This window comes from Hyposmocoma kahamanoa, unplaced genomic scaffold (genome assembly GCF_003589595.1).
Source record: "Hyposmocoma kahamanoa isolate Upper Pololo Valley unplaced genomic scaffold, ASM358959v1 211, whole genome shotgun sequence".
Classification (NCBI taxonomy): domain Eukaryota; kingdom Metazoa; phylum Arthropoda; class Insecta; order Lepidoptera; family Cosmopterigidae; genus Hyposmocoma; species Hyposmocoma kahamanoa.
Window position 1 is genome coordinate 5,846,704 of NW_020653732.1, and position 5,508 is coordinate 5,852,211.

Consider the following 5,508-nt stretch of genomic DNA (forward strand, 5'->3'; position numbering starts at 1 on the left):
TCTTCAGGTAATAAAAATCGTGGACCGCGTAACTGGTTCTTAATTTTTGGAAATAAATAAAAGTCGCAAGGTGCCAGGTCGGGACTGTACGCGGGATGGCTCATTAGGTCAACGTTATTCACCTTTAAAAATTCATTTCACTGCCTGGCCGTGTGAGAACCGGCATTATCGTGGTGCAAGATGATATGGCGTTTACGGTTATTTTTACGGAGTTTGTCAATAACATCCGGCAAACAAATGGTCGTGTAGCAATCACTGTTCACGGTACAACTATTCTCCAAAGTAACAGTAGCCACGTGTCCAGTTTTATTAAAAAAGAAGCAATCATCCGCTTAGAGGCACTTTGCACGCGCCATTTGGTTGGTTTCGGCTCATTTCGAAAGACCCATACGCTCGATTGCTGCTTTGTTTTGGGATTGTAACTATAAATCCATGTTTGGTCACCTGTTACTATATCCCACACCAAATTTGACGCCCCTTCGTTGAATTTGGTAAGCTTCGCATTGCACCAAGTGACGCGATCCGTTTTTTGAGCCTCAGTCAAATTGTGTGGGATCCACCGAGAGCACAGCTATTTCACACCTAAATGTTTGTGTAGTATTGATTGTATTTGACTCATACCTATGCCTAACGATGCTCGAATGTCACATGCCTGTCTGTTTTGATCATACGGTGCACAGCATCGATGTTTTTGTTGTTTACAGCAGTGAACGGGCGACCATCACGAAATTCGTCACTGAGATTCACACGACCGCGTTTGAATATTGCAAACCAGGTATAAATAGTCGTCTTGCATGGTGGTTCATCGCCAAAAGCAGTTTGATGCCGAGCAAAGCTCCACTGAGCTGTTAAATGACACTTAAAGTCGTAGAAAATCATACTACGAAAATTTTCGCGAGTTAAGTCCATGGTGATGAAGACAACCAATTTCTAAAATGACGCCACAATGTGACAGTCAGATGAAACAAACTGCCAAAAAGTTCCATTTTCAAATTATGTATTAAAAACTTGTTAAATATCGTTTATGTAAGTGGCCAGTTCCGGAAACTTATAGTGCGCCTTATATATTATTTACATAGTTCTAATTACTGTATTGCACTGTATTAAAAGTGTTCTCACCTCTTTCCAATAATTTATACATATCAATTTAATGGTTTTTATTATTTCTTTTCATCTCGTATATCACGCTCAATTTTTACGTTGATAAAATTACTGTGCAGAACTGTTAAAATGTTTTGAAAACAGCTGTAACCTTGCCGCCATGTTTGGCACTATGTTAATCTTTTGCAGTCAGTCATATAAAAATCTGACGTCTCGGTGCTCGCCATGTTAGTGATAAAAAAAAATGCCGGTTTATTACTCGAATAACTACTGGCATCCTGCGTTGTATAAAGCATAGAAATAATCTACAAAAACATCTTCGTAAAGATCCACACAATGAAACATTAAAAATAACATACACAAGATACCGGAACTGCTGCAATAATCTAATTAAAAAACTAAAAAGACAATATGAAAGACAGTTACTAGCCAAATCAGTTAATAATAATAAACAACTTTGGAAAAATATAATATAAAATACAAACATAAAACATTGAACTACTAAATATAAAGAAAACTCCTAAAGAATCTGTAAATTTTATAAATAGCTTTTTCGTTAATATTGGCAAACAATAAGCTGACCAATTGATATCAAATACCTTCAATGATCCTCCTGGTTTCTGATAGACTGGCTACGCAGCCCAATTCTTTTGTACTTCTAGATACCGACCCTAACGAGGTGGATAGAATTTTAATGAACCTTAAATCTGATAGTGCCCCGGGCTGGGACAATATTCCTACAAAATACCTAAAATATGTGAGAAAAGAAGTTGTTCCCATTATAACCCATCTGGTCAATATCTGTTTTTGTAGGGGTGTTTTTCCCAATTCACTTAAACAATTTATTATAACCCCAGTGCATAAAAGGGGAGAAAAAGAAAATATAAATAACTATAGACCTATTTCCGTATTACCGGCTTTATCCAAAATCGTGGAGAAAATACTTAATTCTCGTCTGCAGAACTATTTACATAGATACAATATACTATCACTGGCACAATTTGGTTTTAGAGGAGGGAAATCTACAGAGGATGCTGTGACTGCCTTAAGCTCGTTGGTTACAGATCAATTAGATACAGGAAATAAGTGCTTGGCCGTATTCCTAGATCTCAAAAAAGCTTTCGATACTGTCTCTGTTCCAATACTTGTTAACAAGTTAGAAAAAATCGGAATAAAGGGAATCCCACTAACTCTTCTAAAAGATTACCTTTCTAGTAGAAAGCAAAGAGTCAAAATGGGGTCATACGTTAGTGAGGATGAAGTTGTATCATACGGCGTCCCACAGGGAAGTGTACTAGGACCTACCCTGTTTTTGATCTATGTAAATGATCTGTGTAACCTACGGATCAAAAATGCCAATTTTTCTCATACGCCGATGATACAGCTATTGTCTTCTATGGCAACTCCTGGGACACAGTAAAGTCAAGCACAGAGGTTGGAATGGGTCGAGTAGCGACATGGCTGAAAAGTAACCTCCTCACACTGAACACCTCTAAAACCAACTACATATGCTTTGGTATAAACGTTTGTGCACAGCCGAGTAAAAATTTTAATTTTACTATTCACTCATGTGGTAATATAAATGACAGACATTGTGGCTGTCCGGTTATTGACAAAGTAACTCAAATGAAATACTTAGGTATTATTATCGATCAAAGACTTTCCTGGTACCCACACATTGAACAAGTTTCTAACAGGGTTAGAAATCTAATTTGGATATTCAGATCGTTGAGACATATTGTACCAGTAACTATTACCAGAAAAAAAGACTCCCATAAGCATCTATTTAATGAAATATATGTCGCCTTGGTGCAGTCTGTTTTAGTGTACTGTATACCCATATGGGGAGGTGCAGCAAAATCTAAATTTATTGAGGTAGAACGAGCACAGCGAGGTCTACTAAAGGTGATGTATTTTAAAAAACGTAGTTACCCCACAGATAACCTGTACCTTACTTGTGGTTTACTTTCGGTTAGAAAACTTTATTTGCAACAAATCATTTTAAAAAAACACAAAAACCTACCGTATGATATAGATAGATAGAAGCAAAAAGGAGAAAACATATAGTAGCACAACCCCCTCAAACAAAAACTTCATTTGCAAGCATGCAGTATAAAAAGCGTTCCAGTCAGCTGTACAATAAATTAAACAAGGAACTAAATATATATTCAATGCAATATTATGAATGTAGAAAGGTGATAGATAAATGGTTAAAATTGTTAAATTATGAGGAAACAGAGAAACTCTTACAACAAATACAATAACACACACACACACAACCACACACATAAATGCACTCACAGATACTCCCACATACAAGTAACACAAGCATACACAAACACACAAGCATACACAAACACACACCCATACATAATTTCAAACACACTCAGTCATGCACAAACACAAGTTCACTATTAGAATTTATCTACTTCTACTTTATATATAGATACATACAACCATACAAAATGTAAGTACACTAAATTAATTAAGTAACTTTAAAATTAAATAAGAAATATATCGCACTGTATTGCAGTGGTGCTAAGACTCAGAAAATGCGAAATTTAAGATTAAAGTACTGCTGGATATAAAATTTAAACAGTTGAATAATTGCTGAAAGCTATGAAATATTTGTTTCCCTTTTATTCTTATATGTATTTGGCAAGTATGAAATTGGTTAGATATCTAATAATAATACATCTATTTACATATATTTGAAAAAAAAAACTACATTTTTTGAGTTAATGCACTACTCTATTATTAGTGGGATATAGAGGTATACACTTAAAATGTAAATGTGATTTGTAAAAAGTGATGTGAAATCTTGTTTTTTAAGTACTGTATTTATTAACTTTAATCTTAATCCTAACGTAAATTAAATTGTAATGGAAGAGCGGAGTTTCCTCACACACAGGCACAGGCATTATATGCTTAAAAGGAGACTCCTGCCACTAGAAAATATACAACATTATGTTATGTTATGTTAAAATAAAGATTATTATAAAGATTAAATAAAGAATTTGAGAATTAAATGTGGATATAATAACTTTATCGAGACGGCATACTAGGGGGGCTGGCATTCAGAAAAAACTTTGTCGACAAAGTAGTATTGTTGTGGAATAAAAACTTTGTTATAGGAACTAAACAGCTCTGTCGGCTCTCTGTCAACAATGATTTTTGATGAGTGTAGGTACATTATATTAACGTGTTTGACGATCGTTGGCGTCGTCAGCAAAGTCAAATCATCTTTCTTTCGTAGGTAAGCAAATTACATTTGAAATCGGTATATTGAATAAACTCTACTGCTCATTCGTAAGGTAGATTCCCCTGCAACGAATGAGCAAGAAACTCTAGGGGTTGCTCTTTGGGAATATGCATTTGAATACTTATTATTACTACTTATTAACTTATTTATTTACAATATTTAATGTAAACATCTTAGATCAACAATACCTGCAAGAGCTAAACGTGTTACTACTACGGAATTTTGTCATTCATGTAAGCAGAAGTTCTATAATAATAACGTTTAGAATAAAGTTTTACTATAGTTTTAAACCTCGTGAATGGCAAATTTTGTATATCCACCATATCAACCGTAATCTTGTTATAGAAGCGTATACATTGACCCTTAAATGAATTTGTGACTTTGTGAAGACAACTGTCAATAACGTCTAGTTTATATTTATTCACTATTTTTCATAAGAAAATTACTATTCTTCTTATCATAAATTACATTTTCATAAATGTTATTTATGCGACGAGAGAAAGGAATAGGCAATTAAAAAGTGATATGGCTGAATTGCTTGTGCAAATTACGGAGGTAAAGTACCAAAGAGACCAGCTACAGATAGTGGTAGATGGTTTCGACCAAAGCAGCAGCGCATACGAAGAAGCCCTTGCGCGCGATGAATGTGACCTACGGGACGCATACAGTCAAATAACTATAATGGAACAAGCAAGGGACAAACAACAGTCAACACAGTCGCAGTCCCTATTTGATGAGCTGGTCAGCAGTGCTCCCACAATGGTCTGTGCTTTACCACCCTCCTGTTCAGAACCAATCACCATTGATCTGACTTGTGGAAGTCACTCATTTAATTCAACAGCTTTAACTTTAAATTGCAGTAAATTTTTTTTTTAAATATGTTAAAATTAATAAATACATATCCAGCACAAACAAATGAATAAAGAAAAATGCAGCATTATGTAAAAACTAGATGCCGCGCGATGCGCCGGGCCGCTCGCGGCCCGCGAGGGCTTTCTTTGGGGCTCGTGTGACAGGTGTGAATTAGACTTCATATTTCAGTAGAGAATCCTCTTTGGTTGAGTTTGGATGGGAGGAAGCAGGGTTATCGACTGCTCTAGTTAAGTTACATGTAGGGGTAGTTGGTACGATCGCGTCAAGTTGTA